The sequence below is a fragment of the Desmodus rotundus genome, chromosome 7 (assembly GCF_022682495.2).
Source record: "Desmodus rotundus isolate HL8 chromosome 7, HLdesRot8A.1, whole genome shotgun sequence".
In the NCBI taxonomy this organism is placed as follows: domain Eukaryota; kingdom Metazoa; phylum Chordata; class Mammalia; order Chiroptera; family Phyllostomidae; genus Desmodus; species Desmodus rotundus.
This window is the reverse complement of record NC_071393.1, coordinates 63,965,626-63,991,561: the sequence shown is the minus strand read 5'-3', so window position 1 is coordinate 63,991,561 and position 25,936 is coordinate 63,965,626. Positions and strand designations below refer to the sequence as shown.

The following is a 25,936-nucleotide window of genomic DNA, read 5'->3' as shown; positions in this document are numbered from 1 at the left end:
TAAGGGAAATGCAGGACAACATGAAACGTAACAATATCCGTATAATAGGAATACCAGAAGGAGAAGAAGAAGAGCAAGGGATAGAAAACCTGTTTGAAAAAGTAATGATGGAAAATTTCCCTAATCTGAGGAGAGAAAAAGTCACCCTTAACCAGGAAACACAGAGAGTCCCAAGCAAGAGGAACCCAAAGAGACCCACTGCAAGACACATCATAATTAAAATGGCAAATCTCCAAGACAAAGACAGGATCTTAAAGGCAGCAAGGGAGAAACAGGAAGTAACATACAAGGGAGCCCCAATAAGGTTAGCAAGTGGCTTCTCAATGGAAACGCTCCAAGCCAGAAGAGAATGGCAAAAAATATTCCAAGTACTGAGAACCAGAGGCCTGCAACCAAGACTACTTTACCCAGCAAGGCTCTCAATCAAGATAGAAGGCCAAATAAAGAGTTTCCCAGACAAAAGAAGTCTAAAAGAATACACTTCCACCAAACCAGCTCTGCAAGAGATGCTAGGGGGACTGCTTTAAGGAAAGGAAGGAAAAGAGAAAGAGAGAGGAACACAGGTAGGAAAAAAAGGCAATGAATAACTACCTATCGATAATAACCTTAAACATAAATGGATTAAATGCTCCAATCAAAAGACATAGAATAGCTGAATGGATAATAAAACATGACCCACACATATACTGCCTACAAGAGATCCACCTCAGGACAAAGACCTACACAGACTGAAAGTGAAGGGCTGGAAACAAATTTTCCAAGCAAACGGACAGGAAAAGAAAGCAGGGGTAGCAATACTCATATCAGACAAAATAGACTTCCAAAGAAGGGCCATAAAGAGAGACCCAGAAGGTCACTTCATAATACTCAAAGGAAGAATCCACCAAGAAGACATAAACATTGTAAATATATGTGCACCCAACAAAGAAGCACCCAAATACATAATGAAAATCTTGGAGGACTTCAAGAAAGATATTGAGAGTAACACAATTACAGTTGGGGACTTTAACACCCCACTGTCAAAGATGGACAGGTCTTCCAAACAAAATATCAACAAGGATATTATGTCACTTAACAACACCCTAGAGGAAATGGACTTAACTGATATCTATAGAGCTTTTCATCCCAAAGAAGCAAAATACACATTCTTTTCAAGTGTCCATGGAACTTTCTCAAAGATAGACCACATGATAGGACACAAAGCAAGCCTCAACAAATTCAAGAAAATTGAAATCATATCAAGCATTTTCTCTGACCACAAGGGACTGAAACTAGAAACCAACCCAAAAGGAAAAAACCCAAAACACTCAAAATCATGGAGACTGAATACCATGCTATTAAACAATGAATGGGTTAAGAACGAGATTAGGGAAGAAATCAAAAACTTTCTGGAAACAAATGAAAATGAACTCACAACAACCCAAAACCTATGGGACACAGCAAAGGCAGTCCTGAGAGGGAAGTTCATAGCAATACAGGCCTACCATAAAAAGATAGAAACATTTCAAACAAACAACCTAACCCTATGCCTACAAGAACTGGAGGAACAACAACAAAGACAGCCCAGAGCAAGCAGAAGGAAGGAAATAACCAAGATCAGAGCAGAGTTAAATGACATAGAGACTAAAAGCACAATTCTAAGGATCAATGAATCCAGGAGCTGGTTCTTTGAAAAGATAAACAAAATCGACAATCCTTTAAGCAGGCTCATCAAGAAAAAAAGAGAGAGGATCCAAATAAACACAATTAGAAACGAAAGAGGAGAGATTACAACTGATACCACAGAAATACAAAGGATTGTAAGAAATTACTACAAAGAACTGTATGCCAAGCAATTTGAAAAGCTAGATGAAATGGACACATTTCTAGAAAAATATAATCTTCCAAAACTGAATGAAGAAGAAGCAGAAAACCTGAACAGACCAATAACAGCAGACCTAATTGAAGCAGTCATCAAAAAACTCCCAACACACTAAAGCCCTGGACCAGATGGTTTCACAGGAGAATTCTACAAACCATTTAAGGGAGAGCTAACCCCTATCCTTCACAGACTATTCGAAAAAATCCAAACTGATGGAAGACTCCCAAACTCTTTTTATGAAGCCAGCATCATCCTAATCCCAAAACCAGATAAAAACACAACAAAGAAAGAAAACTTCAGGCCAATATCGCTGATGATCATAGATGCAAAAATTCTCAACAAAATATTAGCAAACCGCATCCAGCAATACATTAAAAAGATCATCCACCATGACCAAGTGGGATTCATCCCAGGGATGCAAGGATGGTACAATATCTGCAAATCAATAAACATAATACATCACATCAGCAACAGCAAAGACAAAAATCACATGATCATATCAATAGATGCAGAAAAAGCATTTGATAAGATACAGCACCCATTTCTGATAAAAACACTCAGCAAAGTGGGAATAAAGGGAGCATTCCTCAACATCATAAAGGCCATATATGAGAGACCTACAGCCAACATCATACTCAATGGACAAAAACCTAGAGCTTTCACACTAAGATCAGGAACAAGACAAGGATGCCCTCTCTCACCACTCCTATTCAACATAGTATTGGAAGTCCTAGCCACAGCAATAAGACAAGAAAAAGCAATAAAAGCCATCCAACTTGGAAAGGAGGAAATGAAACTGTCACTGTTTGCAGATGACATGATAGTGTACATGGAAAATCCTATAGACTCCTCCAAAAAACTACTCGACCTAATAAATGAATTTGGCAAAACAGCTGGATACAAAGTCAACACTCAGAATCAAAGGCATTCCTGTACAACAACAACGAAACTGCAGAAACAGAAATCAGGAAAAAAATCCCATTTGATATAGCATCAAGAAAAATAAAGTACCTAGGAATCAACCTAACCAAGGAGGTAAAAACCTGTACTCAGAAAACTACACAACACTGAAGAAAGAAATTAAGGAAGACACAAACAAATGGAAGTATGTACCATGCTCATGGATTGGAAGAATTAACATCATCAAAATGTCCATACTACCCAAAGCAATCTATAGATTCAATGCAATCCCTATTAGAGTACCCATGACATATTTCACAGATATAGAACAAACATTTCAGAAATTTATATGGAACCATAAATGACCCCAAATAGCTGCAGCAATTTTGAGGAAGAAGAACAAAGCAGGAGGGATCACAATACCTGATATCAAACTGTATTACAAAGCCACTGTAATCAAAACAGCCTGGTACTGGCATAAAAACAGGCACATAGACCAATGGAACAGAACAGACAGCCCAGAAATAAATTCAAGTCTTTACGGTCAATTAATATTTGACAAAGGAGGCAGGAGCATAAAATGGAGCAAAAACAGCCTCTTCAACAGATGGTGTTGGGAGATCTGTACAGCTACATGCAAAAAAATGAAACTCGATCACCAACTTACGCCATACACGAAAATAAACTCAAGATGGATAAAAGACTTAAATATAAGTCATAACACCATAAAAGTCCTAGCGGAAAACATTGGCAGGAAATTCTCAGACATTCCACGCAGCAACATCCTCACAGACACATCCCGTAAAGCAAGGGGCATAAAGGAAAGAATAAACAAATGGGACATCATCAAAATAAAAAGCTTCTGCATGGCTAAAGAAAACAGCACTAAAATACAAAGAGAACCAACAGTATGGGAAAACATATTTGCCAATGATACCTCAGACAAGGGCCTGATCTCCAAAATATATAAAGAACTCACACAACTTCACTCCAGGAAGACAAACAACCCAATTAAAAAATGGGCAAAGGACTTGAACAGACAGTTCTCCAAGGAAGACATACAGAGGGCCCAGAGACATATGAAAAGATGCTCAGCATCACTAGCCATCAGGGAGATGCAAATTAAAACCACAATGAGGTACCATCTCACACCAGTCAGAGTGGCCAACATAAACAAGTTCACAAACAAATGTTGGAGAGGATGCGGAGAAAAGGGAATCCTAGTGCAGTGTTGGTGGGAATGCGGACTGGTGAGGCCACTGTGGAAAACAGTATGGAATTTCCCCAGAAAACTAAAAATGGAACTGCCCTTTGACCCAGCAATTCTGCTGCTGGGATTATACCCTAAGAACCCTGAAACACCAATCCAAAAGAACCTGTGCAACCCAATGTTCATAGCAGCACAATGTACAATAGCCAAGTACTGGAAGCAACCTAAGTGCCCATCAGCAAACGAGTGGATCCAAAAAACTATGGTATATTTACACAATGGAATTCTACGCAGCAGAGAGAAAGAAGGAGCTTATACCCTTTGCAAGAGCATGGATGGAACTGGAGAGCATTATGCTAAGTGAAATAAGCCAGGCACTGAGGGACAAATACCGTATGATCTCACCTTTAACTGGAACATAATCAATAGAAGAAAAAAGCAAACAAAATATAACCAGAGACATTGAAGTTAAGAACAATCTAACAATAGCCAGGGGTGAGTGGGGTGGGGACAGTGGGAAGAGGGGATTACAGGAACTACTCTAAAGGACACATGGACAAAATCAAAGCAGAGGGTGGAAGTGGGGGAGGGAGGTGGGTTCAGCTGGGGTGGGGTGGAGGGATGGGGAGAAAAGGCATACAACTGTAATTGAGTAACAATAAAAATTAAAAATTAAAAAAAAAAAAGACTGTGTTGTAGCTTCAACGAAATGGAGGCGTAAGTAGACACATTGTGTCTCCTCACACAATCAAAAGGACAACAACAATTTTAAAACAAAAAACAACCAGAACTGACAGAAAATCAAACTGTATGGAAGTCCAACAACAAGGAGATAAAGAAGAAGCATACGTCCAGAGTGGTAGGAGGGGCGTAGACGAGCAGCCAGGGCGGATTGGACCTGCTGCAGGGCGGTGGCTGGCGGACCCAGCAAGGTGGCGGATTGTGGAATGGGGCAGGCCAGGTTGCAGCTAGCAAACCCTGTGGCCCCATATTCAAGCATAGATAAACTGGGAGGAACAGCGGGGGAGTGAAGCAGACCGTGCAATCCAGTGTTCCAGCACAGGGAAATAAAGCCTCAAACCTCTGATTGAAAACACACGTGGGGCCTGAGAACCAAGATGGCGGCGTAGGTAGACACACAGCGCCTCCTTGAACAACCAGAACTGACAGAATATCTAACAGCAAGGGGGACCGACACCAAGGAAATACAAAATAAACATTCTTCCAGACCGGTAGGAGGGGCGGAGAAGGTACCGGGGTGGAGAGGACTTACGTTGCTGTGGCGGGATTGAGACTGGCGGAGTGTGGGACGAACGGGGCAGGCAGTCCGAGCACTAGCAGACCCTGCAACTCTACATTTGTGCAGATAACCGAGAGGGCCGGACTCAGAGTGGCGGAGAGTGGGACAGGCAGAGCAGTGGGTAGCACCCCGGGGCCCCACATTCGCACACAGATAAACCGGGCGAATGGCGGGGAGCGAAGCAGACTGCGCAACCCAGGGCTCCAGCTCCGGGAAATAAAGCCTCAAACCTCTTATTGAAAGCGCCCGTGGGGGTTGGGGCAGCAGCAGGAGAGACTCCCAGCCTCACGGGAGAGTTCGTTGGAGAGAGCCACAGGGGCCTAGAGTGTACACAAGCCCACCCACTCGGGAACCAGCACCAGAGGGGCCCAGTTTGATTGTGGGCACCGGAGTCAAAGACTGAAATCCAGAGGAGAGTGAGGCGGGCGCCATTGCTCCCTCTCGGCCCCTCCCCCACGTACAGCATCACAGCAGAGCCACCAGCCTTACTCCGCCCCGGTGAACACCTAAGGCTCTGCCCCTTAAAGTAACAGACGCACCAAGACCAAAAAAAAAAAAAAAAAAAAGGCCCAAATGACAGAACACTTCAAAGCTCCAGAAAAAATACACTAAGCGAGGAAGAGATAGCCAACCTATCGGATGGACAGTTCAAAGCACTGGTTATCAAGATGCTCACAGAATTGGTTGAATCTGTTCGAAAAGTAGATGAAAAAATGAAGCCTATGCTAAGAGAAACAAAGGAAAATGTACAGGGAACCAATAGTGATGAGAAGGAAACTGGGACTCAAATCAACGGTGTGGACCAGAAGGAAGAAAGTAACATCCAACCAGAAAAGAATGAAGAAACAAGAACTCGGAAAAATGAGGAGAGGCTTAGGAACCTCCAGGATATCTTGAAATGTTCCAACATCCGAATTATAGGGGTGCCAGAAGGAGAAGAGGAAGAACAAAAAATTGAAAACTTATTTGAACAAATAATGAAGGAGAACTTCCCTAATATGGCAAAGGAAATAGACTTCCAGGAAGTCCAGGAAGCTCAGAGAGTCCCAAAGAAGCTGGACCCAAGGAGGAACACACCAAGGCACATCATAATTATATTACCCAAGATTAAACGCAAGGACCTACATCCAAGATTACTGTATCCAGCAAAGCTATCATTTAGAATGGAAGGGCAGATAAAGTGCTTCTCAGATAAGGTCAAGTTAAGGAAATTCATCATCACCAAGCCCTTATTCTATGAAATGTTAAAGGTACTTAGCTAAGAAAAAGAAGATAAAAAATAGGAACAGTAAAAATGACAGCAAACTCACAGTTATTAACGACCACACCTATACAAAAACAAGAGCAAACTAGGCAAACAACTAGAACAGGAACAGAACCATAGAGATGGAGATCACATGGAGGGGTGTCAATAGAGGAGTGGGAGGGGGAGAGAGGGGGAAGGTACAGAGAATAAGTAGCATAGATGATAGGTGGAAAATAGACAGGGAGAGGGTAAAAATAGTGTAGGAAATGTAGAAGCCAAAGAACTTATAAGTATGACCCATGGACATGAACTATAGGGGGGAATGTGGGAGGGAGGGGGTTGGAAGGATCGAGTGGAGTTGGGGGGGAAATGGGACAACTGTAATAGCATAATCAATAAATATATTTTTAAAAAATGCAAAAAAAAAAAAAGAAAACACCCGTGGGGGTTGAGGCGGCAGCAGGAGAAATTCCCAGCCTCATAGTAGAGGTCGTTGGAGAGACTCACAGGAGCCTAGAGAGTACACAAGCCCACCCACTCGGGAGGGAGCACCAGAGGGGCCCAATTGGATTGTGGGTAGTGGAAGGAGTGACTGAAATCCCGCAGAGAGCAGAGCAAGCGCCATTGCTCCCTCTCAGCTCCTCCCCCACATACAGCATCACAGCACAGCAACCAGCATTATCCCACCCTGGTGAACACCTAAGGCTCCACCCCTTTACACAACAGGCATGCCAAGACCAAAAAAAAAAAAAAAAAAATGGCCCAAATGAAAGAACAGATCAAAGCTCCAGAAAAAATACAACTAAGCAAAGAAGAGATAGCCAACTTATCAGATGCACAGTTCAAAACATTGGTAATCAGGAAGCTCTAATAATTGGTTAAATTTGGTCGCAAATTAGATGAAAAAATGAAGGCTATGCTAAGAGAAACAAAGGAAAATGTAGAAGGAACCAATAGTGATGGGAAGAAAACTGGGACTCAAATCAACAGTGCGGACCAGTAGGAAGAAAGAAACATCCCAGCAGAAAAGAATGAAGAAACAAGAATTCAAAATAATGAGGAGAGGCTTAGGAACCTCCAGGACATCTTTAAACGTTCCAGTGTCCGAATTATAGGGGTACCAGAAGGAGAAGAGGAAGAGCAAAAAATTGAAAACTTATTTGAACAAATAATGAAGGAGAACTTCCCCAGTCTGGCAAAGGAAATAGACTTCCAAGAAGTCCAGGAAGCTCAGAGAGTCCCAAAGAAGCTGGACCCAAGGAGGAACACACCAAGGCACATCATAATTCCATTAGCCAAGATGAAACAGAAGGAGAGAATCTTAGAAGCAGCAAGAGAAAAGGACACAGTTACCTACAAAGGGGGTCCCATAAGACTGTCAGCTGATTTCTCAAAAGAGACCTTACAGGCAAGAAGGGACTGGCAAGATGTATTCCAAGTCATGAAAGGCAAGGGCCTACATCCAAGATTACTGTATCCAGCAAAGCTATCATTTAGAATGGAAGGGAAGATAAAGAGCTTCTCAGATAAGGTCAAGTTAAAGGAGTTCATCATCACCAAGCCCTTATTATATGAAATGTTAAAGGGAGTTACCTAAGAAAAAGAAGATCAAAAATAGGAACAGTAAAAATGACAGCAAACTCACAGTTATTAACGACCACACCTAAAACAAAAACAAGAGCAAACTAGGCAAACAACTAGAACAGGAACAGAACCATAGAGATGGAGATCACATGGAGGGTTGTCAATAGGGGAGTGGGAGGGGGAGAGGGGAGGAAAGGTACAGAGAATAAGTAGCATAGATGATAGGTGGAAAATAGACAGGGGGAGGGTAAGAATAGTGTAGGAAATGTAGAAGCCAAGGAACTTATATGTATGACCCATGGACATGAACTATAGGGGGGAATGTGGGAGGGATGGGGTGAACAGGATGGAGTGGAGTGAAGGGGGGTAAATGGGACAACTGTAATAGCATAATCAATAAATATATTTTTTAAAAGACTGTGTTGTAGGCTGCTTTTGCTATTTATTTCACTGCCTATTCTAGAGCTGAGTACAAATGGCAGAATGAATCAATTCATGAAACTAATGGGCAATGCCAAGAATTAAAAAGAAGGACATTAGCCCCAGCTGGTGTGGCTCAGTTGGTTGGAGCTTTGTCCTGTAACCGAAGGGTTGCACATTCAACTCCTGGTCAGAGTACATGCCCAGGCCCATAAAGGAGGCAACTGACCAGTGCTTTTCTCTCACATGGATGTTTCTCTCTCTCTCCCTTCCTCTGACTCTAAAAGCAATCCGAAAAAATGTCCTCAGGTGAGGGTTCAAAAATAAAAAATAAAAATGAGAAGGACATTAATGACGAAAAGCAACATCACTGTTTGTGTTTCAGTCCCCAGCCCAGAGGTGCAGTCCTTCCTCCTGTGTCGGGAGCCCACAGTGATGTGCAGGCACCTGCAGCCCGTGCTGAAACTCAGCAGCTGCAGCCTGCCCTGTCTGCTTGCTCTTCACGCACCACTTTCAAGAGTTGTAATAAATTGTTCATGTTGCATTGTGTCTTCCATCCTGGGGAGCAGTTCGCAGCTATCCACACCCCAGCATACTTCTCCAAACCCCAAGCAGATGGGCTGAAATCCCTCAGATGCCATCACAGGCAACGGAACGAATGCCAAATGAAGTCAGCCTTGGGAAATATGGGTCCTAAGTTGGGACACTGGGACTCAGACTGGAGGGAACTTCCATTTACAAGGACTTTGTATGGAAATAGGGGCGCAGGCAGCTGAGAAGACCTAGGGGAATCCCCTTCCGTGGATGGGGAGGATCTGTGCCTTCCTGAATCCCAGCCCAGGGATTCCTCAAGATATTAGGGGAAATTTCAGCATGAAGTATGGGGTTTTGTCTGCCCTCAGGTCACATGATTCACCTCAGTTTTTGGTCAGACAGGTCCAGTGTGCCAGTTTCATGGTTTACATTTGGAGTCTGGAAGGGGGACAGATTTGTGAGAAAGTCTGCGAAGAATACTTCTCCAAAGGGAAAAGGTCCCTCTCGGGCTCCATAAGACAATCCCAGGGTGGTCCACGCAGACATCAGGACATGGGTACCTACCCTTGATTGCAAAAAGGCATTTAATGATATCATTATTGTGTGGTTTACTATCTTAATCCTGTTACACAGGGCAGACTTCTGCCCATGTAGAACAGCCAAGAGGCCAGTAGATGGCAGCAGAGGGTAAGAAACGTGAGTTGCAGGTGTCTCAGGGAGGAGTCGCAGTCCCTCCATTTTGCTTTACATCTTTAATGAGGTATGTGAAGAAAATGAGTCCCTTACATGCCAGACACAGATGCCACGGCATATGGAGAGATGCCGCACAGCAATATTTCTCTGGTTATTAAACAGGAGGCGCCTAACCAGTCATTCACTGCATCATCATGCAGAATATCTTTTCTGTCTTGGAGACTACTGTTGACAAGGTAATAACAAGAGTGAGACGTTGAGAAGACTGATGGATGGACGTGGGCCTCTGGGCTTCCATGGCACCATTGTGCCAGATGCCAGACGGATTGCCAGCAAACACAAGAAGCCCAGCTCAACTGGGGTCACCTGGCCAAGGGACCTGTGTGGCCTCTGCCCCCAGACTCCGCCCAGGCACAGTGCGGATGGCTCCTGGCCATCCCTGAGGGCTCATCTATTCAAAACCCAACTACCACCAGTTCCGGCTGGCATCTGACCTTCCACCACAAACCTCAAATGGGAGGGGGACTCTGGGTATTTTAAAAAGCAAGTCAGGCTTGCTTTTCTGACAGAAATGAAGACAGATAGCATAATGGAATGCATTCAAATAGACAAGATAGGGAGCACTTTTTATGCTGCTCCAAACTGATGTAGGGAGTCCAGTCCTGCTGACTGTGGGAAATATTTTCACTTAGCGGGCAGACTCTTGTGACAGACTCTTACCAGGGCTGAGAACAGGCAAGTATTGGTATATTTTATTACTATATTCCACCCACTCTCCCAATCTCCACACTTTTTGCTACCCCCAACCATTCATTCTGACCATTCCTTATTTAATTCGCTCACTGTACCCCCCTGCCCCCCCCCCAAGCCCAGGGGCTTCTTAAGGTCTTGGTGGTGACTGAGGAACTGAGAATAGATTAGTCAGCCCAAACAAGTACCTCCTTCCCAGAGCCTACTAAAACACTGTTCTCTTGTCCACCCCAAAGCCCAAAGCTCCCAGGACTTCTCAGAGTCATTCTCGAAGCCCCTCAACAATACTGAAATGAAAGTTAAGAACACAGCCATTTTTCATACAGGGAAGCTGAGGTACAAAACTGACACACGGCCTCAGGCCTCCTGGTCCCATCCCTTTCCTATAGGTTTGACCCTCTGAAGCAGCCTCCAGTCCAAAAAAATAGCAATAGTCCCCCTGCCATTATTTCCCTCCCCCTCTTAGAGAGTGACTCTATGTGCTAGAGCTCCTTACTCGTCTGTGTGATCTTAGACACGTCATTAACCTCTCTGTGCCTCACTTTCTCATCTGTAATTCGAGGGACTAGAACTGGATGGTGACTAAGGCCCCTTCCTGCTGGGTGATCTTGTAGCTTCAATCTCACAGGCCCCTGCCAGCCCTCAGAGTGTCACACAGGATGCCTTTCCCAACAACAGCAGAATTCCCTCCTCCAGCTGAGAAGAAATGTGGTCGTGGCTGGAGTTTTGTTGATGTCCTTTGTCCTCAGACCCAGGGACACGGGGACATTTTGGATGTTATTGACAGGAACAGCAGGGCATGGAGGTGTCCACAGTCTGGTGGAAGGACCACACAGAGCTGTCCCAGTGGGCAGTGGAGATGCATAGCCAAGGCCAGAAGATGTTTTAATAACTATTTCACAATAAAAAGACCCATTTCATTCTGCACAGGGGCCTGGGGGCAAATCCAGGTCTCCCAGGAGGAATCTGCTCTGGTCCATAATGGGGGATTGGTTCAGCTCAGCTGCTCTTGCAAAGGGCTGAATGTTGCACGCGGTGGTTCAGGAAGCTCTCACAGCTCCATGTGAAAATGACTCACAGCAGTTATGAATATCAAACCTCCTTTGATGTGTTCCCAGACATGAGGAGCAGCCACAGGGGAGGAGGGGACTCTGGATGCTGGCTCTGTGGGGTGGTGCACAGAGGGCCTGGACACATCTGGCACCATCTCGCAACTCCAGGAGAAATTCAGACTGGCTAGTTATCTCCGGACTGTCCCAGATAACAGAGATCCCTTTCATCTCTCTCTCTCTCTCTCTCTCTCTCTCTCTCATTCTTTCTCTCTTTCTCTCTCTGAGTGTGTATGTGTGTGTGTGTCTTTCTATCTCCAGCTACAGAGGAATTAGATTCTCCAAGAATTAAAACTCGTTTTTATACCTTAACCCTTCCAAAGGGGATAACAATTGAATTCCCTGAATAAAACGGGTTTTACTGAGCACAAAATGAATGCACCTTCTCACTCCTCACCTACACCATTCACTTTAAAGCTGTAGACCCGGCCCCAGTCAGCCAAGCAAAAGGACTTTCCTCTGTAATGGCTATTTCTAGACTCTCAGCATTTCAGTGGCTGCATGGTACCTTGTTCTCCTAATAGGCTCTCAATGATGATTGAATACAAAGCCTCCAAGTCTCTCTGTATTGCTCCCGCGACTCAGTCAATCACAGTGTCCAGAGCAGGAGATGTAGCCCTGCCAACTGCCTGCTGAGCGCCCAGGATCCTGGCAGAAAGGGAGGGTCAGCCACTGCCACCATATGTCTGTTTCAATGGAAAACTTATCTATATGCAGAGGGTTCTTCCATTCTAGGTAGGGTCCCATAGCATGTTTGCCCCTAGAAACATGGGCAAAGCCTTTATAGCTATAGAAGGAAGTGGCAAAGGGTATATTGGGAGAGGATCTGTTTCAACTCCATGCTTGCACATTTTTATTCTCTGAAAGGAGGCTGATTTTATTTTTATAGTGAAGTTGGGCTTTGACTGAAAAACTCTCATGCAGCCACAGACATCTGCACATGCACACCTGGAAATAAGAAGACAACTCTTTCCTGGGCACTGACCATGTGCCAGCACACAACCCAGGGCTTCACCAGCACCAGCTCCTCTGAGCCTCACAGATGCTCTTCATGTGCAGGAGTGGGGTCTGGTATTAGTGTCTCTGCTTTACAGATGAGGAACCTAAGGCTCACAAAAGCCAGGAAACTTTACTGAGATTGAGCAACTAACGTAAAAAGGCTTGGATTCTAGATTGTTGGATTCCAGAGCATCATCCCTTAACAATTGTCCTATGAGGCAGTATGGTTATTATCAAGTGCTTACTCTATTCAAGGCCTTGTTGCTATGAGGGAGAGTAGGAAAGTTACAGTTCTTGACTTCAGAAAGCTTCAGTTTAACCACACACTAATGCACTCAAGCTACACACACATACACAGATTTCCTCTGACTTAGGACATCTTCCAAGACTTCTACACTCAAGGTCTTCATGTTCCATCTTTCCCTGTTATCCTACTCTCAAACCTGCTGCCCTTCATTCACAGTCTGCACATTGTTCTTACTGTAAAGATGGGGCTTTTCCACAATGTGGACTGGGATGCTTGAATCTCACAGACAGCAATGCGAGCAATTCCAGCACTGATGCATTATGCTACATTTACCCATCTCCTCAACTGGTCACTGTTTTGTTTTATTTTTTACTTGATCAGGAAGTTTCTCTAACCCATTTCTATCTTTTCAGGGGATCAGAGCAGGAGAGCAACAAGGCCAGGGACAGGGAGGATTTCAAGCTTGTTGAAGGTTTATGAAACCAAGTCGTAGGTGAACTAGCAGAAGTAAAGCAGGGAAGATTCAGGCTACAAAACTCCATTGCTTCCATGACCTTGTACAGAAAGTTATCATGTATCTAAAGGACACTGTGTGCTATGGTGAAACAGAAACAAGGAAGCAAACATTGTACTCGTTGCAGATTTTGCCAAGAGCAGACTGGCTGCCAAGGCTACTTCAGCCTTGACTCATAGATCCATCACCTGGCAGACAGAAAAGTGCCCCACTATGCTAGACATCTTCTAGTGATATTGACCCAATGAGGAGTTGGGGGGAAAGCTTCTTGATGCTAAGAAAGAAGAACTTCCCTCCAAATCCAAGTTACCGGACCACCTACATGGAGACTGAGATCAGTGAAACCCCAAGAGAATGCTGAGAGCAAGTTAACCTTCCTATGTACTAGATCCCTTTATAAACCTAATTTTTAAACTTCATGATGCACAAATTTGCATCTGATTTCATTTCATATTTGTGTTCTTGCCTGGATTGCCCATCAATCTGAAGATAATGATTCTAGATCAAAGTCTTCCTAGAACCTTAACAAAGGTGGACTGTACCCATTAACTAGGGGTACAGCTCAAGGTCACCACCCCCCACTCCCACACATTCTAGTCCCCTAAGCAGCCTGGTCATCTTGTCAGCCAGTTATTATTCCTCTTGACAAAATTCAAACAGGGGAGTGGGGGGGAAAGCTGGTCTTTGTTTCTGGTTCTCTCTACACATACCATTCCAGGTGCCCAGTGATGAATCTTAGTCCTCACTTCAATTTCTCAGCTGTGGGCCCCAATTCCTACTTTCCCCATCTCACCCCAGAGAGCCATTACTGAGCCCTCTCCTTAATCTGCAGACATACACCTCAGAACTTCAAGCCAGGAATTCTGCATTTGACCACTGGAGGGCAGTGCTGGACCAGCCAAGTCTCTTTCAGTGCTCTGCTCCATCTTTGTCCCCACCTTGACCTGTCTTTCCAGGATGCAGCCTCAGGTTGGAAGCGAAAACCAAGGGCCATTGGAGCACCCCCAGAGCAGCAGCACAGCCAGGCCCATTACAATGGCTCCCTCGCACCTGGGATCATAGAAATAAAAGGAAGTTCACTAGAAAGCAAATATAGCTCCTATGGTGACACAATCCCTTGGGAAAGAGACTGAGAAGAGAACTTACCTGGTTGTGCCATTAACCAGTAGCAATCTGTTCCTCTGCCTAAAAGATGCAGAGCCCTACCTGTCTCTACCTACTCAGATGTAAGCTCCTTGGGGTAATGTCTTAGTGAGCTCTGTATTCCTGGCCATACACACAGTGCTTGGCAATAAATGTTGAATGAATGGATGCATGCGTGCATACATATGCACAAATTGGAATTAGATATTCTCACATTTGTTGCTGTTTTCCAGCTCTTTTAACACCTAAAGTTTAAGCCACCAATTAGTTGCTGAGCATTCTTAATCTTAAAGACAGCTAAGGATAGTCAGGTCATTAATTAAAGCAGTGGCTGTCATTGTACAAATGCTATTTCAAACACCACTTCAAAAGTTTCAGATCTTTACCTTTGGAAAGTCCTTCATTATGTCACCTAGATGTTTTCAGACCTTGCCAGCCTGTGGATTTAAAAATACAGACATTGTTTGATTAATATTAAATTTACAATAACCTTCATTCTCTATCGTGAGAATATGGAGCATCTATTCTATCCCCCAAGGAATTTGTGGTAATTTCTTCCCACAATGGGTCTCATGGGGATTGACAGCCTTGAACCAGAGCTCCTCTTCAGGCCACCTTGTGTCATCTTGCAGGACTCCCTCCAGGCTGCTTCCCCCACCACCACCACCACCTACCCCCAGTGGATCCCATGTCGGTGTGGACACACCCGGCTCCTTTAATCATTCAGAGCACAACTCAGTACTTGAAGGGAAAAGAAGTGCACCTATCGAGGCTGCCACATAGCAGGGACCAGTCAGTGCCGCCAATAAAAATCTGCAGGCATCCCCATCTCCAAGTGCAGAGTGTTGGGCTAGTCCTTTCCCACCCTGGGAAAAATCATTTCCTCCCAGGAGGCTCTCCACCCACCTTCCACCCTCAGGTGGAATCTGGCCTTCATGGCCCAACAGGGTAAACACAGCATATTAGAGCTTAGAACACCATCCATGAGAGACCAATAGACCTGACTAAGTTCATATTGGAGGTAAACACGCCCCTAATTCTAACTAGAAAGGCACCAATTAATTTTTCTTAACAGAACACTTACATCTTTACCTACATCTGTGTTTAGTCTTACACTGACGTCATAATCTCCACAACAATGACTGGATATTTGTTTTAGATACGAACAAACCCATTCTCAACTATACTCTAGTTTTCTCAACAAAAGAAGAGTGCTCCGAAGTTCATCTGGAGTCCCTACTGATAGGATCTCAACACTTCTAGCAGTCTTCAAGGAGCAGTTCTACTGCTGAAGGAAAAAGAAAGAAAAAAGAACCTTATTATATGAAATGTTAAAGGGAGTTACCTAAGAAAAAGAAGATCAAAAATAGGAACAGTAAAAATGACAGCAAACTCACAGTTATTAACAACCACACCTGAAACAAAAACAAAAGCAAACTGAGCCAACAACTAGAACAGGAACAGAATCACAGAAATGGAGATCACATGGAGGGTTATCAACAGGGGAGTGGGAGGGGGAGAGAGGGGGGGAAGGTACAGAGAATAAGTAGATAAATGATAGGTGGAAAATAGACAGGGGGAGGGTAAGAATAGTGTAGGAAATGTAGAAGCCAAAGAACTTATAAGTATGACCCATGGACATGAACTATAGGGGGGGAATGTGGGAGGGAGGGGGTGGGCAGGATGGAGTTGAGTGAAGGGGGGGAAATGGGACAACTGTAATAGCATAATCAATGAATATATTTTAAAAAAAGAAAGTCTTTCTCTTATAAAGTATCCCTATTATGAAAATTTCTAACTTAAAATTTATCTCTACAATTCAAATCCAGGTTCTCAGAGTAAACAGGCCTCATCCTTCTCATTAAAAATGCCGTAAATCAAAAGATATCTTTCCTGGGAAAAACAGATTGAAAAGAATTCATTCTAAAATAACATTTTTCTATCATGGTCCATGGTAGTTGAGTTGATCATATGTTAAGCATGTCCTATCCTATGTTCTTCCTCAACATGCCTTCAGTGTGATGAAGGGACAGTCCACTAGGGTAGTATCTCTGTTCTATAACTGGAAAAAATAATGTACAGAAATTTCCATTAGAGAAGAGACTGACAGTCACTATATAAGGCTCAAGAGGTGGAGAAAAGTCTGCCTCTGCGGACTAGGGTTAGCTCACTGCATTCAGGTAGAGCTGCCTCATGTGCTCTGATTTCCAGGGTGTGTTCTCCTGTGGATGGCAATGTCTGAGGCCTTGGTACTAAGTCCAATGTTCAGGTTTGACATTGACAGCAGGCCACAGACCCTCCTGCCTTGTGATTTTGAAAAACCCAGATTTTTTACTGAGTTTTCGAACTAGTGATATTCATTCACCTTTTCCCAGGTAAGAAGGATCTGAGATTGTGTGCCTTGAAACCATAGCCCTCTCTTACAACTCCAGTGCCACAAAGCCCTGGTTATTAGCTGGTGGAGTGGATTTTTCATGTAGCTATGGCAGTGTAGGAAATCTTGGTCAGTCCCTCTAAGCCACACACACTGAGCTATTCCCTGGGGAGATGGTGACATGATGTTGAACACCAAGGATCCCAATGAGGACTATGAAACCCAAAGATTTTCAACATAGGGGCCAAGTCCTTTAGTATATTCACCAGAGATGATACAACCAGAAAAGTTTTCATTCAAGATCTGCAAAGGTTCTGGGAGACTGCTGCATATCAACTGGATTTTGGACAGAGCACATGGGCAGCCCCTTGAAAATCAGCTCCCTAGGAAATCTACCTTTTCCTCAGGCATATGGACCTTCCTGAAGACAATGAGAGGATGAGAGGGGTGTGTGTTGTTCAAAGGGAGACATATAGACAGACCCTCCCATCACTAATTTCTAAAGTCAGACCATGGTAAATGTTGGTCAGAGTATGCAGTGCACAGTTGCCCAAAGGAGAAAGAGATTCATTTGGTTCAGAAAGACTGAGAAAGGCTCTGTCATGGAAGGTGTGGTGAAACTGACTTAAAGGGTGAAGGATTTTGACCAGTGGAGGGACTGGAGCAGGATATGGCAAAAAGAAGCGCAGCTTGAGCAAGTCAGGAAGGTGGATAGAACCATGTTTAGGGATTGGTGGCCACTCTGTGGAAATGAGTCTGCATTGGCTGGGGCAGAGGAGTGGCTGGAAAGGTGGCGTGTGGCCTGACTGAGAAGGGTCTTATGAATCGGTCTAAAGGATTTGGATTTTTGTCCTGTGAGAAGTAGTCAAAAATCAGAGGCACATAAGACTTTCTCGTGCAAATGTACTTAGAAAGTGTTTTAGAAAGATCACTGTGGATGGGAAGAGTGGTTCTGAGATTAAAAGTAGTGAGATCAGATATAAAGTTAATACAAAAACTGAGGTAGACAATGAGAAGGACTAAAAATAAGGGCCTGGAAAAGGAAACAGATTCAAGAGATGCTCCAAAAGTAGCTGAATAACATGTGAGGGTGAAGAAGAGAGCAGCATCCTGGTTGAGTGCTGAAAGATTCTCTAGTTCCCATGCCCCAAGGCCTTGCCACCAGGAATTAGTCTTCACTTATTTTTTAGTACATTACAGCCTAAAGTGTCAATCCTCCTAGAAATATTTTTATGTTTTGATGGCAGAAATGATAAGGCTCCAAGGAAACTTGGGGTAGAGGTTTTCTTGGGCTGCTCAAAACTCGTTATATAATTGGTCAGTCCTCTTACTTATTAATAAATAAAGTGTAAATGAGCACCCAACTACTGTATCTAAAACTATGTGATTACTGTTTGAATAAGAATTTAAGCTGAAGATCTTCTGTATCTTTTCTTCTCTGAATTATCTTTGCTTCTCTCTCTTCAGGTTCGTGTAAGGAGACCCAGATCCAGAGAAAGTCTGTCACAAGTTCTTGATCTCCCCATCCAGTTAAGTGCCCCCTTCCAGTACAATAGTTTTAGGTATGACATTCCCCGACAACCAGGGACAGCCTTCCCAAGGAGTCTTATTGATGAACCTGTGTAGGGCCGCCACACGGCACATATGCATCTTCCCAACCAGCTTCGCTGTCCGAAGCATCATCCCCACTGCTATGGCTAAGTCTGTGGCGGACTCCTGGACACTCCATCATACTACCTGTCCTGGTGCAGGCACACCCACAGCCACAGCGCCAGCCCTCCACCTCCACGTCTATCTTTGTGTCTGCACCTTTGTGTCTGTCTCCAGCTCTGTTCTGTGTGACTCTGAGTCCAGGCATTCCAGGGTGAGAGTTTCCTTATTTCTTTGTCCTTTGCCATGCTGTACCTTTAAAGTTCTTCATAAGGGTATCTCGCAGAAAGACAAATAGTCTTAGAAAAGAGATGAGGTAAAAAAAAGAAGCAAAGGTGGGAGTAAAAGCTTTGAGAAAAGTGATAAAACAGAAAGAATCCTTGACCTTCGTCAGCCCTGGCTATCAAAACTCTCAAAATAAGATTGGCCCTAAAGATAGCTTATTATTTATCCCAAATTAAAATTTCCTGGCTCTGTAGTTATTGTGTACCCAGTGAAAAGGAAACCATCACACAAAAGATGTAGTTATACTCATAGAGGAAATAATCGCTGACAAACTGATTCTGTTCCAAAAATAGAATGGTAACAGTGTGAAGTCCAGGAACTCCAAAACTTTGATTTGTCAGGAAATAGAATGATTGCTTGATGGGAGAGTGTTTATAAAGGAAGGTGAGTCAAAAAGGAACCCTCTGAATCTTGGGTGGAGCATGGGTTACCACAGAAAATTCCAGTCTGCACCCCTCCATAGGGAGCTCACTACCAGCTGTGTGAAGTGAGAGAAAGCCCTGCATGCGCATGTGCAGACCCAGGGGCCCCCTCACCTTGCGCTTCCCTGGCTTATTTATGTGAACTGATGGGCTGCACCTCTTTCTCTTGCCTGAAGTTAAATATCATCGCCAGACTTTAAACCCAACGTTGGAAGAAACTTTGGCTGGTTTTCGCTTCCATTATATCCACCATACTCAGCAGAAAACTTCTATATAGTTGGCACTCAATAAATATTTGTTGAATAGATGATCTATTAATTAGTTAATTCATTAAAAATCAACAAATTACTTCCTTGCTGTTTGGTTTCTGAAGCGTGAGTCTCAGAACCGGAAACTGCCACAGGGGCAACAGAAGCCATAGTGCGGTCCTGTCTTTCCTCATCGCTCCATGCACCTTAAATTCCTGAAACTCAGGAACAACGACCCAGGAGCTCATGACCATCCAAATTTCTTTCAACAAAACACTCTCTCTCTGGGTGTTTCCTTTCAGAGACTAAGCCTCCTGGGGCTGATAAAGGAATGGGACCATACACTGAAAACACAGGCCCCCAGTGGCAAGAGGGACACCAGAGCCTGCTCTAAAGGGGCCTGTTGGATAGCTGCCTTTGAACAAATCTGAGTGTGTCTTTCGATAGCACAAGCAACAGCCACCCCCAAAGACCTCTTTCCTTTATTGCTGCAGCGACAAAGCAGCCACATGGCTGTTGCAGATAAGGTGGCCTGAGTGCATTGTGCATGCAACGTAGGCTGCGTGGTGCACAGCGCTGAGAAGGGCTGAAGACGCACCGTGTACCGGCTTCTCTGCATTGTGTGGTCCTTTTGTAAGTGGTCCCTGGTAAATGAGTGAGATTTCCTACCCCTTCTTATCCTTTTTTCTTTGCCAGATGACTCCTGCAGGACTAAAATTACACAATCTTCCAATGTGGTCGCCAGATTAGGACAGATGTGAAGTTCCAATGCCAATATAACACTCTTAGTGGGAATTACGATTCTGAGTACTGGTATCTGCAGAAAGCTAACCAAAGGCTCACCTGTATCTACCATGCTTTCCAAGACACTATAAAATCAGAGCACTACCCGTTGCCTGTGGGCAGAGTTGCCCTTCAGCATCTTAACCATTATGCACATGCAGCAAAGAGACAAAGCCCTTTATTACTGTGCACTGTGGGCACCCTGATGCATGCTGACATCACACTGAACAAAACTGTGAGCCTTAACACAGAAGATTCAGAGGGTCGTCCAACAAGAGAGAGGGTGCTCAGTGCCATCTTGAATTCCCCCACTTCACTCATCAAATCATTCATTCAACAATAATTGTGGGGACACAGCCACTTCTCAAATAATAAAATGTATTCAGCAAGTGGCACCTCCTGGCTTTTATCTTGCTAAATAATTAGTAGCAAAAATTAAATCCTATTGAATTGCTCAAAGCTTTGACCTGACAAATACTCAGCAGACAAATAAAAGCACAGTCCCTGACACTCAGAGTGACCAATAAATTGGACAGATGTGCAAAAGTAAAGCCAACAATTAACATCTTAATCACAGACCTTGAAAACCTACCAACATTTCTAAAACCTGAAAAAGTATTAAGTATTTATATATACTTATATATAAGAGACTAGTAAATTACATAGAGAGATAGAAGACAGATAGATACATAATTGTAGAGTAGGTAGGATAGTACCAATGATTGACCTTAAGTTCAAATTTGGAAGCCAGACTTCCTGAATTTTGAATCCCAGATCCTCCACTTACAAACTCATGCCTTATGTGATCTTGAGCAAGTTACTTTATGCCTTATTTCCTTCATCCATAAAACAATGATAAGAATAATACCTACCATAGAGGATTTCTATAAGAATTAATGGACTACTGCAGGCAATATAGTTAGAGCAATGGTTGGCCTCTAGGAAATACTTGGTAAGTATTAGCTACTTTTGTTGATGGTGATAATATCATAATGATGATTACTAATACATATCCACATCCTCACTGTTGGGCTGGGTTAGGCCTTTAGGAACCTATTGATAACAAATAAATCAATCTCTTGGACAATTAACCATTCTTTTATACGTTAGTATCCCATCCAGTAGGAACTAAATATCAATGTAAATTTAGAGAAATACAATTCAAAAGAACTTCAGGATATTTTACACTGGATGCTGATAACTTATTAAGGGCTTCCTATGCAGAAAATAATAAATCCAGAGGAAAGTTAATTCCTACTTGACCCTCATAAAACAAACAAATATAGACTTTATGAAGTATTAAAATATAACAGTAGCCCCACTCATTAAATGGATAGTGGAATAATTTAAAAGTGTAGAACCAGAAATAAACTTGAAGTTGTTTATACATAGTTATAAATAAAGAACTAGTTCTGTCAACCTAACAGGGATACTACATGACCTGAAAAAGTTCCCACATCCAAGAGCATTACAAATTAAATCGAAATACACCTGGCCTTATGACGCCCTCAAAAACTGTCAAAGGCAGATCACTGCAGATTTCAGAAGTGCATAAGCTCTACAAAGAAAAGTCCACATCAGCCTCTGATTATTCAAGGAACCACCCATGGAAACTCCTTCACGTAACTGCTGAACTGAGAACTGGGAGCAAGCAGGACTTTCTTCTCTATTTTTTCTTCTGAAGATCATGGCCTCTTGCACCTTCAGATCCTGCATTTATTTATCAGTGGAAATCCTGGTCCCCTGCTGTTTTTCTGGCTTTCTCATTTGTAGCCAACATACGGGCTCATCAGCACTCATGTTCCCAAGGGCAGCCCTTTAAGGGCACAGAAACACACAAAACAGGCTTTTCTTGGGATAAAGAACTAGAGAAAGACCCTTTGCAAAATTTGGCTTTGGGGATCAGATTTCAAAGTCTTACCCCTCCCGAGAGAGGCACAGACCCAGAGAGTGTTTGGTGAGTGAGTGAATCACTTTCCTCCCAGGCTTGCTCTTCTGCAGGGCTCCTCGGGGTTACTGGCAGGATACATTCCCAAAGCTGCTGAATGTGACAGTGGGAGAATCAGGTTTCCTAAAGATCACTTACCAGCTAGAAGCTATTCAGTAATTTCTCCCCAGAGCCCCAGTTGAAAGACCAATGCCATGTCACAGGCAACAGGAGAAGAGGAGAGTCTATGTGACTCTGCTTGTCACCCAGGTCTCTGGTTTCACCATGCTAAGTGTCTCAGTGAGAGGAATGATCTGTCTTCCTTTTCAAAGTCCATTAATGTTGGGTGTAAACGAAAGTTTGGAAGAAGAACAAAGTCATCAGAGAACTACGTGTTGACTGAAGAGACCTGCCCAAAGGCAGGTTTTCTGGCAGTTATCAACAGGAACAAAAATGAGAACCGTGGTGGAGTTGATGGCACAGTTGAAAGTATCTGTCTCAACCACCTCATCATCTAACTGCAAGCACTCCAATCTTCCTATGCGATCCTTGAAGAACAGCCATGGAAGAAAAGCTTCACAGAAAGGTTAAACTACTTAACAAGGGCATATCAAGTATCCATAGTCTCAGAGCAGAGAGTTGGCATGGTTTATTTTTAACTCAACAATATATATTGAGTGTCTACTAGGTGCCAGACATCACGCCACAAGCCAAGGATACCATGGTAAGTGATACCAGCTTTCTGCCGTTCTAGACTCCACACTTTAGTGGCGCTTACAGGCTAATAGAGGGACCAAATCAGACATATGTGGGAGCAAGAGAAGTACTGGGTTGTCATAAATTTGGGAGCGTTCCAGGAGGAGAGTACAGATTGGAATTAGGGCCTTTAGATTTCAGGATGAGTTGGATGACGGGAGTCAAAAAATATCTGAAAGGAACTGAGCTGAGACTAAGTACGGAAAAGTTTATTTATGTACATCCCAAGGTCCCAAGTCAGTAACAGAATCAGAAATACAACTCAAAAAAGTCCCAACTTGCCTCTCCACTGTTTTGCTTGGCAGCTGCTTCATTCAGTACCACACAGCTGGCAAAGGGAGTCACAGATGAAATACTGGCAACCACAGGTGTTTTTTAGAGACAAATGATACTGTGATTCTTCTTGACACCCATTGAAATTCCTCACTAATTTCCAAAAATATCTTATGCTTACTTTAAAATAACTAGTGGGGCCGAACATTTCAGTAAAAACAAATCAGAGAAACAAACTAATCCCAGCCATTTGAGTAATCCCAGACAAATCAATCAGACTGAGAAGAACCTCTTACTTACTGAAGGCTGTCCTGGGACACCAGGCAGCTGAGATCCTGACCAAGAGAAATAGAAACACAGCTTTTCCTCTTTTCATCCACTTCCATTACAGTTGATTGTCCGGCCAGCTAGTGCCAGAGCAGAGAAACCAGAAAGCTAAGACAGCAACTAGAAACAGGGCAAACATCTGATAATGGCCAGGCCTCACAGAGCCAATCCATGGGCTCACATCGGAGTCTGGCTGCACTGTTGCTTAAGCTTTAAGTGTGAAGTTTGAGGGTAATGAGTAGAAAGGAGATAAAGCACAGGAAGGACTTTCATTAAATTTCTTTTTTACCCAAAGAACTTAAAGGAGGTAGGGAGAAAGTAGATGTGTTCTCAAATCAAAGGCAAAGCAGGTCCTGAAACTTAACTAGAGAGAAAATTAGAAGTTCTGGCATTCTCTCCCACTGCTACTCAAGTGATCCTGTTTGATGCCAAAGACCAAGGGTGGCAGAGACCTTCAGAGAGAATGGTACTAGGCTTGGGCAAGTATTATAAGTAGTAACCAGCATGGGTTGATTTAATCTGATCCTGGGGTCTTTCTGCTTCTTCAAGGCCTCCTATTCTTTCTTCATCTCAGATGGACAAAGAAAACTGGGGCTGTAGCTCATATGTGGCCTCCAACCTTAACTGCCAGAGAGAGAGAGAGTCCTTTGCCCAAGGGTGTAGAGGCTTCTGACACTACCCATTCACCTCTAACACAGCCCCATCTGGCTCATCCATTGACTTGCCCAAAGTTCTACCAATAGTCTAACATAGCTCAGCCAACACCCCCTTCCCACAGAGGACTGCTTTGTGCCTGGGTTAAATTATAAGTTTCATTTCTTCCTGGTGACCATAGCTCATGTCAGGAGTTTTGAGTAGGATACTAACCCAACCATGGCAAAGCAGAAGAGATGAGGCAAAGACCTGCCATCTACAGTGGACCTACGAATGTGTGCCAAGCACAGGAATAAGTGCTTCACATGTGTTTTTCTGTTTCAACCTAACAACATCCCTGCAAGGTAACTATGGTTACCTTATTTGCAGATGAGGAAATCAAGACTCAGAGATGCAACTTGCCAAGCTACTGGTAAGTTGCAAAGCAAGATTCAAAACCCAGGGTTATCATACCTACAAAGCCAGTGCTCCTTTTGCAGATAGATGATGTGGGTAGTGACACCAACTATGTACCAATAGGTGATATCAGAATATTAACCACAAGCAATTGCAAGCAGATTCTAGCCAAGTGGGAGCTATCCTGATGCTGCAGAGGGTCCTGCCTCTCACTACACCTACAACAATGGTCAGAAGACCTGGCTTCCCCAGGTTTTGGCCTAGGTGTTGGCCAATACTTTTCTAATCCCATCTTTAATTAGTGGAGCAATCCACATGGCTCCTTGAGTTAGGAGGCTAGAGACAGAAATCCTGCTTACACTAGCAAATATCTGTCGAGTTCTTAATATGGACAAGCTCTGGGCTGGTCACTGAAAACGCAAATATAAGTAAGACACAGTCACTGTTTTAAAGAATCTTATAGTCCAATGAAGAAAACAAATAAATTATCATATAATTATAGGAGAGGTGGTAAGTGCCATGACCCAACAAATTCAGGGGGTCACCTGTCTCAAGAAGGGGTGGAGAAGGCAGGAGAAGGAAGGTATAGTTTTCCCAGGAAGAAGGAGCAGCCAATACAAAAGCTGAGTACATGAGGACTATAATAAATCTTTGAACCTGCAAGTATTTTTGTGCAGCTGACTCAGTGCAAGTGGAGAAGTGAGCAAAAGTGAGACTGGACTAGGAGGCAGGTCAGGATATCATATGGTCATGACACAGGATTTCCACACTCCCCTAAAAGCCAAGGGGAGCTGCGAAAGGAGTTCCAGCAGATGTGTGACCTGACCCCCTCAGGTCTGAAGAAGAATCAGTGTGATGGCTGCTTGGAGAATGGATGAAAAAGGGGAGAGTCTGAAAACAGACTTCTTGGAAAAGTATAGCCATGGCTGGCAACAGGTGAAGAATGTTCTCAGACTGAGGTGGGGATAGCAGAGGCCAGAGGGGAAGGGACCAGCACAAGAGCTGTATGGAAGCAGAATGACCATCGCTTGCACGATGGTTTGCCTCTAATGCCCCTGAGCCTTTATTGGCGCCATTCTCCCTCCTTGGAACACCCTTCAGACAAAGCCCTGCTCAGCTCTCACAGCTCGGTTAAGGGCCATCTCTTCTGAGCACCGTAGGCAGAAGCAGCTCCTTCCCCCAGGCTCCTGAAGCACTTTGTGCCTCCCTCTTTCAGTACTGCACACTCCTCTGTAACTCCTCTATGCCTGTCTGCCCCCAAAACTCAGTTCTTTGAAGGCAGAAGCCATATTTTGTTCACCTTTATGTCTCCCAAGTAATATCTGATCTGC

General features: G+C 43.7%; 1 protein-coding gene across 5 annotated transcripts in view; it reads left to right on the top strand.

Moving 5' to 3' along the window:
- The window catches only part of LOC112301565 (T cell receptor alpha chain constant), a 537,134-nt gene that overhangs the window by 331,345 nt on the left and 179,853 nt on the right, over window positions 1-25,936 (top strand). The gene's annotated exons all lie outside the window — the stretch shown is intronic.